Below are 9,368 nucleotides of genomic sequence, written 5' to 3'. Positions count from 1 at the left end.
ATTGGAACTCTCATTTGTGCCGGTGAGAAGGTGAATTGGCACAACCATTTACCAAAACTGTTTGATAGTATCTATTCAAATATACCCTATGACCCATCAATTCCATTCTCAAAATATACCCACGAGAAATGTGACTATATATACACCAAAAAACATGTATGACACTCATAACAGCTCATAATTCAAATGAGCCCAAAGACCCTGGAAACAACCTGAATGTCTAACAGAAGAATGAATACACTGTGGTATATTTGCACAAGGGAAAACTATACAATAGTGAAAATGTACTGCTATGTGTGACCAGGATGAATCACACCAAAGAAGATATACGCAGAGTACATACAGTGAGTGTGACTCCATTTATATTAAGTTTGGAACTAATCTCTGGGGAGGAGGTGGCAAGGGATGGATTGGCAGAGGGCATAAAGCAGGGGGCTTTCAAAGTGCCGATCATCTTCTATTTCTTGACCTGGATTATCAAATATGTTTTTATAAAAATTCGTCTAGTTGCACACTTACAATTTGTGTTCATTTTCTGTTTGTGAGTCATGCTTTAATTAAAATGTTTTTTTCAAAATCTCATGTGTCTCTGATAACTCTGGCAAACAGAGTGGGTTAACCCGTCGTGATAGGTTGAATTATGTAGCCCAACAAACACAAGTCCTTAATCTTAATTCCCATCCCTGTGAGTGTGAACCCATTATAAAAATGACCTTTTGAAGATGTTATTTTCAGTTAAGGTGTGGCAAACTGAACCAGGGTAGACTTTAATCTAGATTACAGGGGGGAGCAGATGTAGCTCAGTGGTTGAGCACCTGCTTCCCATGTATGAAGTCCTGTGTTCAATCTCTGGTACCTCCTGAAAGAAAAAAAGAAAAAAATCTGGATTACTGGAGGTTTTATGAAGAGAAAGCGACAGGGAGGAGCCAGAAGCTGGAAGTCAGTGGAAACCAGAAGAGTAGACACAGAAAGCAGAGGACAGTGGTGTGTCAGGCAAAAGTCAAGGCACCCCAAGGACTGCCAGCAGCCAGAGTGCTACAGTATTTGGGGAGAAAGCAAGCCTGGCCAATATCTCAATTTTGGACCTCTTCTAACCACAAAACCACGAGCTGATAAGTTCCTGTAGTTTAAGCTAACCCATTGTGTGGTCTTTGTGATAGCAGTTTTGGCAAACTAAGATACCCATTTTAGAGATAAGGAAACTGAAGGAAAGAAAAGTAACAAGATTTGAAGAAAAAAAAAGTCCCAGGTTAGCCAAATTAAATCTCCCAAAAGTAGGTATCTTTGATTCCTGGATGTCCAGACTCTTCCACTGGGGCCTCATTGCCAGGCATCCATGATCATTTTAGGCATGCTTTTAATACCACTGGTGATCTGACACTTCAATTTAAGTGTAAGGATATGGTGGGGGAGAGATCTACCTCAGTCCTCTAATGGCAGAAATGATATTTATATGTTAAGCCAAAAGAGTATAGACACAAGTTATAAAAATCAGAGGGCAAGAACAGAAACTGTGTAATGGTATAGAGCCATTTAATGTAGGAAAAAATACCTTATAACCTGTACTATAATTTCCAAAGAACTCCCTGTGTTAGAGCAAAATTCAAAAACTTATGTTCAATTCACATCAATGATCCTCAAGCCTTACAAAAAGCTTAGATTGTTAAGCTTTTTGAGAAGAAACCAAAGAGAACATTTTAGAAAGAGCTCCACAACATGGTCAGTGAGTCACAAATGTGTACATAAGGTAAGGCAAGAGGCCAGAGCCCCTCTGTGCACAGGGCCACAGGGTCGGGTCAAACGAGTCAGGTCAGGAAGTAATCCAGGCCTGGAGTGGGGCTCAGCCCTCAAAGAGCCCTGAGAACTGGGATTGAGGGGAGGGTAGCTGCTCCAGTATGAGAGTCAAAAAGGAAGGATAAAGACATTGGTTCCAGGGCATCATAAATAACTAATAGAATGAAAGATTTTTTAAAAAACGCCGAGAATAACCATGAGCTCCATTTCTTGCTCTTCGGAACAATGGCAGACCAGATGCCCCATCGGCAGGCCGGCCTTCCTTGGACAAGATGAAGGATGGGGGACCTTTTTGTCCCACAGGCTTCTGTTTCTTCCCGGGATCCTACTGAGGAAGAAGATGGCTGACAGACCAGCCTCTCTCCATTCCCCTGCCCAGACAGGTCCCTCTTCCTTGGCCATGCCCTCTGCAGCTCTGCCTCCTGCCCCAGGGGCTGGGGCATATTCCAGGGGTGAACAGATTGGCTCACGCACCTCAGGACAGGGGCAGCAATTACTTGTAAAGACCAAATAAGGGTCACCCCGGAAAAGGCCTCATCTCTGACTCTCCTGAGGATTTCTTTTTGAGCCTAGAAAATGAATATCTCTGAGTCTCTGTATCTCTCTGTTTTATTCCTTAAATAAATGTTCCCAAAGCTTTTGGAGTGACCTTCTCCAGTACTATCTCAAAGTGCAAAAACAGCTGATGGAAACTACAAGCGTGACATATGAATAAAAACAAACAAAACAACCATATAGCAGCAGAGTGAGGAGCCCTGATATGGAGTGGGGTGAGAAATGGAAGGGGCCTTCCCGTTTAGGAAGGCAGGTGTCATCGCAGCCTGGGGATTAGCAAATTTGAGGTTTTGGTAGAACAAAATAGGGAGGGCATCTCAGAGATGGGAGAATTATAGTGATTATAATGGTTTTCTTTCTCTACAGTGTGCACAAAGAGTAGGTGTTTAAAAAGAATTCATTTTAAATAACAGGTGGGGCCTCTGGTAGGAGAAGAGAAGGACCAATGCCTGAGAGATGGTTTCACAGGGGTGGGTAACAAGGAAAGGAAAAATACCACCCTGGGAGCAAGAGCCTAGCTTTTAGAATTAAAGGTAAGTATCCTATCATTTGGGAAGGCCTCTGTCAGCCTTTTTGGGCCATGTTTGTAAGGTTAAATTGGTGGTTACTTCACAGGTATGGATTTAAGAAGTGATTCCAGTGTAAGCAAAAGGGTCTTTAAACTATTTTCTCTCATGCAGACTTGGCAAAGCAATATTAATTGTTGAGATAAAAATTCACAAAAAGGAGACTGCACGGACCTGGGTGTGGCTGGGCAGGAGGCCTGACCCAGGTGTGGGCCATCCGCTTTGCTGCTGATGCGAAAGGTGCGTTCAGGTGTGGAGCCCTGCCTGACCGGCCTTGCGTGGGGGCGGCCTTGGGCAGCCTCTCGGGCCTGCCAGGAAGTCCCTCGCAGTACCTCTGCCGGCCCTGTCTCGTGATACTGTCTAGCCTAGCTTTCCTAAACCTTCCTAGGGCCCTTCCTGAGCCTCTGCTACTCGCTTCCACCTGAGCAGGTGACCCTGCCTCCCACCTCACTGAGAAAAACAGGCTAAGAGATGGAAACCACTTCCGTTTCCTGTTACCTCACCTAAAATTGGATCACCGCCTGGTCCACCCCTCCATTCCCTCCCAGCTCCAGATGAAACCCACACTCCCCCAACCCCTCACCTGTGCTCCCAATCTGATGCCTTCCCAGACTCAGGTGTAGGCGGAATCCCCACTCTGGACAAGAGGGCCCTGTTCTGGCCGCATTCCTTAGCGCTGAGCAAGGAATCTGGAGAGAGAAATGCACCCACCCCAAGTTCATGACCTCACCCCTTCTAGAACATGCTCTGCTTACTGGGTACCCAGAATCCCCTGCCCAATGGCCATGTGCCCTCTTGCAGGGCCTTCATTGGCCTTGTCACTGGGTTTGATGTGTACACTCCCACCCAGGCCTGAGGGGGGTGGTCAAGAAGAGGCTATTCCTGGAGGGTCGAGGGAGGGGAAGGGGTGGTGGGGAGGGGCGGATGGAACATGGACACTCGGCCTGGGGTATCCACAGCATCCATACATACCCCTCGTGATGCCCACTGGGCCCAAGAGTGGGCTGGGGGCTGGTACCAGATCTTCCCATTCTGGAGCAGACCTCCAAGGGGTTTGAGACTCCTAAATTAAAACCTGGCCTTCTGAGTTATGAGGATTATGTTTGCCAAGGTGGAAGGATGAAACATATTCTATTTCACAGTTTGTGAGCTTGATTTGTACATTTAAATATCAAGGCATATGGAATGTAGGCCTCGTTTGTTTTCTTGCCCTGGATCCTGCAAATGTTAGGGTCAGGCCTATTTTCAATTATTCTCTCTTTCCTTCCTTCAAACATATTCCTGTGTCTGTCAGATGAAAAATAAGCAAGGAACCAAGTGAACCAAGGCCCCCTCCCAGGCCCCCACTGGCCAGTGTGTTCTCCTTCTAGGCACTAATTGTTTAAACACAGGAGGCACCCAGCAGATAATCACTGAAGGCCTCCAAAGTTTGGAATACAGTGATAAAGAAGACCCTGTCACTGCCTAAATGAGCCTACAGTCCCTGAACACTGACCATACAGTGTAGTACGCTCTGTACCGGAGAAGCAGGGTGCCTCCTTGCAGGGCCGCCTGACTCAGCCTGCAGGCTGGGAACAGAGATGAGAGAGCACTCCTGAGAAGTGATCTCCAAAGAAACAAGTAGGAGTCAGCCATGCAAAGAGCTAAGGGAAAGCAGGGCAGCCTTTGCCAAGACGAGAGCGCCAGAGCACCTGGGGGCAAAGACCAGTTTGCACTTCTTCCACTCTCCCTCTCTCTTCAGTCTACTCTAATCAGGCTTTAATCCTCACCACCACAGCCCGTCTGCTCTGACAAAAGTCACCAATGATTTCTTAAGAAGCAATATTTTTCATTATAATTTTCCTGACATCTTTGCTGCCTCAAACACTTCTTTGGACTTCCATTTTTCTGGAGTTTCTCTATTCCCTTGGCTTATGTGATACCTCTCTTCTCTGGCCTTGTCCTGACCTCCCGCTCAGCCTCCTTTGACAGCTCTCCTCACAGCTCTTATCATCTATCAGTTTCCCCCGATGATCTCACTCACTCCCATAGGCTTGCCTCTTGCAGCTTCAACCCAGTCATCTTTTCCCAAAGCTCAATATGTCTGAAATCCAACTCCTCTCCACAGACTTGCCAGAACTTCTGACAGCTCTTTTTTCCTATAGATGGTCCCTTCTCAGCGGCTTCATCCTCCTCCTAGCCACAGCTCAGATGCTTCTCTGTTCTCAGGAACTGCTGCAGCAGGTCCCAGTTAGCCACCCTGCTTCCTGCCTCACTCTTATCCACTTACTTCTCTGCCAGAGGGAAGTTGCAAAGTACAAATCTAATTGTGTCACTTCCCTCTTGAAGATGCAGAAGCTTCAGGCAAGTGTCTGTGACTCAAGTGATAGAGTCCCTACCATATGGGAGGACCTGGGTTCGATCCCTGGGGCCTCCTGCTGAAAAAGAAGAAGAGAAAGCGTGCCCACGTGGCAAGCCAGTGCCCACAGCAGTGCCAGCATGGTGAGCTGGTGCCCACACGAGTGCCCACATGGTGAGCCAGTGCCCGTACATGTGAGTCACACAGCAAGATGATGACGCATCAAAAGAGAGGCAAGGGGAGAGTCCAGGTGAAGCGCAGCAGAGACCAGGAACTGAGGTGGCGCAATTGACAGGGAACCTCTGTCCCCATCAGAGGTCTCCAGGGCTGAATCCCAGTGAATTTCCTAGAGGAAAGAAAATGAGAAGAGAAGACAACACAGACAGCAAAAACAGCAGGGCAGGAGGAGGGGAAGAGGGGAAAAGAAAGAAAGAAATCTTAAAAAAAAAAAAAGATGATTTAAAGTCCATTTCCTTAACATGTCATACCAGACGTGCCCACCTTTCTGGTAATTTGTCTCACTATCTTGCCAACCCTGGGCCTCGCCCCTCCTGTCCAGCCACACCTGCTTACTTACCAATCTCCTGGCCAAACCATGTTGTTTCTCACCTGGGCATCTTTGCTCTGCTCTCTCTTGCCTGGAGTAGCTACCACTCCCCTCATTGCCTGGCAAACAAGTATTCATCTTCCGACCCCTGCTTGAGTACCCGCTATTGAGCCTGCCTGAACAATCTGCTGGGAACGCAGAAGAGTCTGCCCAATGAGTTGTTGTACCATTCAACTTACATTATTCCTATTTATTTGAGCAAAAATAACACTGTCATATTTTCAGCATGACTGTCAGTTTCTCAAGCATGTTTCAGCCACTGTCTTTCTCAGCTGTTGCACAAACCCAGCAGACAGATGGTCAGTGTTAATTTACTGCCCCCCCCCACACACACACAAGAACTGAGGCTACAGAGGTCAAAGGACTGTCCCAAGGTCATACAGCTAGCACGTGGCAGGGTCCTGACTAGGCTCTAAGATGAGTTCTGTCTCACACCAAATGCAAGAGAATACATGCTCTTGAATGGACTATTCACAGTTTTTGGAATGCTCTGGTGAGGAGTCAGAAATGGTGTTGGCTATTAGTAGTTAAGACTCCTGGGTGACTCTCTGAGTTGATTCCTGCAACAGTCCAACTCTCTTTTTTGTCCAAAGCATTGATCAAGATGGCCTCTACTCTACACAGGAGGTCCTGGTCATTCCACAGTCTCCAGATCTGGGTACCACATGCTTTCTCAGGGAACATCTGGAATATAAACTCCATGGAGCAAAAGCTTTTCCTCCTTCCCCAAGTGAATGCTGCTCTTACACTCTGGAAAGTACAACTGATCTCTGAGGGACTCCATCAGCTTCTCATTGCAGAATATGCACTGCACACTGTACTGGCTTTTTTGATGGCTGTGAGTTGGGGATTTTAAGAGTCTTGAAGTTCCTTTGCATTGTCAAGGAGTTCCCACATCAACTGGAGCAGCGATTCTTCATACAGTAAGCAATGACTATCAGACTTTTCCAGAATTTATCAAGAGAAAATGGGCAAAGTGTCCTCCATCCAGTAGCACCTAATCTCAGATATCCACTGTGGTTCTTGAGATTTTTGAGAGATAATAAATTAGGCACTCTGTGTCTCAAATGATGCATGTCATTCATTCTCTCTTTCTCTCTCTCTTTTTTAAACAGTTTTATTCAATCCATCCAAAGTGTACAATCAGTGGCTCTCAGGATAAAGCAAGAGTTATACATTCATTTCTCGGGATAATATGAGAGTTGTGCATCAGCTGTCTGTGAGAGCTGTGCATTCATCACCACAATAAATTTTATAATATTTTCATTGCTCCAAAAAGAAAAACCCCATACCTTTTAACTCTTCCCTATTATTAATGCTTAGCTTTGGTGTGGTACCTTTATTACAATTGATGACGGAATATTACAAAATTACTGTTAATTATAATTCATAGTTTGTATTAGGTGTATTTTTTCCCATATACCACCCTATTATTAACAACCTATAATAGTGACATACATTTGTTCTAATTCATGGAAAAACATTATTATATTTGTACTATTAACCAGTCATCATCCACAACAGGGTTCACTATGTTATACAGTCCCATATTTTATCCTCTAGCTTTCCTTCTAGTAACATATGCAACTCTAAACTTCTCCATTCAACCACAAATATGCCCATAATTCAGCAGTTAATTAAACCCATAATGATGTCCTACTACCACCTCTATTACTTTCTAAACATTTATAATCAACCTTATTAAAAATTCTGCACAAATTAAGCATCAGTTCCCCATTCTCTACCCTCATTCTATCTCCTGGTAACCTAATAGTCTAGATTTTAACACCAGGAGTTTGCTCATTATAAATAGTTCATATTAATGAGAGCATACAATATTTGTCCTTTTGTATCTGGCTTGCTTCACTAAATATAATGGTTCATCCATGTTGTTGCATGCATCAGGACTTCATTCCTTCTTACAGCTGAATAACATTTCATTGTATGTACTTACCACAGTTCGTTCATTCATCAGTTGTTTCTATCTTTTTGTGAGTAATGCTGCTATGAACATCAGTGTGCAAATGTCTGTCCGCATCCCTGCTTTCAGTTCTTTTGAGTAATACCTAGTACTAACTGCCAGATCATATGGCAATTCTCAACTTAACTTCCTGAGGAACTGCCTGTCTTCCACAGCGGCTGTACTGTTCTACATTCCCACCCGGAGTGAATAAGCTTTTCTATTTCTTTACATCCTCTCCAACAGTTGTTTTCTGTCGTTTTTAATAGTGGCCATTCTAGTAGATGTTTTTCCCCCTTAGGAGGTTTTGGGGATTGAACCCAGGACCTCATGCATGGGAAGCAGGCACTCAACCACTGAGCTACATCCACTCCCTAATGAGAATTGGTTTTTTTATTTGTTTGTTAGTTTTGTTTTTAGGAGATACTGGGGATTGAAACTGGGACCTCATATATGGGAAGCAGGCACTCAACCGCTTGAGTTATATCCACTCACTCATTGTGGTTTTTTTTTTTAAGATTTATTTTATTTATTTTTCTCTACCCCCTCATTGTTTCCACTTGCTGTGTCTGTTCATCTTCCTTGATTCTTTAGGAGGCATGGGGAACCAAACCCGGTACCTCCAATATGGGAAGGAGGCACCTAATTGTTTGAGCCACCCTCTGTTCCTTGCTTTGTTGTGTCTCTCATTGTGTTTTTCTTCTTGTGTCCCTTGTTGTGTCATCTTGTTGCGTCAGCTTGCCACACCTGCTCATCCCATCAGCTTGCTGTCTTGCTTGTTCTCTTTAGGAGGCACTGGGAACCTCCACTCCCTGCTTTGTTGTGTATCTCATTACACTTTTCTTCTTGTGTTTTTGTTGCGTCAGCTTGCCATGTCAGCTTGCTGTCTTCTTTAGGAGGCACTGGGACCATACCGGGAACCTCCCATGTGGTAGATGGGGTTCAATTGCTTGAGCCACATCTGCTTCCCATCTATTGTGGTTTTGATTTGCACTTCCTAATAGCTAGTAATGTTGTTCATCTTTTCATGTGCTTTTTAGCCATTTGTATTTCCTCTCTGGAAAATGTCTATTCAGGTCGTTTGTCCATTTTTAATTGGGTTGTTTGTCTCTTTATTGTTGACTTGTAGGATTTCTTTATGTATTATGGATATTAAACCCTTATCAGATATGTGGTTTCCAAATATTTTCTCTCATCGAGTAGGCTGCATTTTCACTTTCTTGACAAAATCCTTTGAAGCAAAAGTATTTAATTTTGAGGAGGTCCCGCTTATCTATGTTTTCTTTGGTTGCTTCTGCTTTGGGTGTAAAGTTTAAGAAGACTACCACCTACCACAAGATCTTGAAGATGTTTTCCTACATTTTCTTTTAGGAGGTTTATGGTCCTGGCTCTTATATGTAGGTCTTTGATCCCTATCAAGTTAATTTTTGTACAGAGTATTAGATGGGGGTCCTCTTTCATTCTCTTGGATATGGATATCCAGTTCCCCCAGCACCATTTGTTCAGTTCCAGTTGAGTGGATTTGGCAGACTTGTCAAAAACCAATTG

At 44.3% G+C, this 9,368-nt stretch overlaps 1 long non-coding RNA gene across 1 annotated transcript; it reads right to left on the bottom strand.

Moving 5' to 3' along the window:
- Positions 1 to 292: 292 nt before the first annotated feature.
- On the bottom strand, positions 293 to 7,889 carry LOC139436625 (uncharacterized). Its single transcript, XR_011645906.1, has 3 exons — positions 7,815 to 7,889; positions 3,499 to 3,604; positions 293 to 859 (listed from the first exon to the last, which is right to left on the bottom strand). It is a non-coding gene; the product is annotated as an uncharacterized lncRNA (long non-coding RNA).
- Positions 7,890 to 9,368: the final 1,479 nt, after the last annotated feature.

Source organism: Dasypus novemcinctus, chromosome 16, assembly GCF_030445035.2.
Source record: "Dasypus novemcinctus isolate mDasNov1 chromosome 16, mDasNov1.1.hap2, whole genome shotgun sequence".
Lineage (NCBI taxonomy): Eukaryota > Metazoa > Chordata > Mammalia > Cingulata > Dasypodidae > Dasypus > Dasypus novemcinctus.
This window is presented reverse-complemented; position numbering and strand designations above follow the sequence as displayed.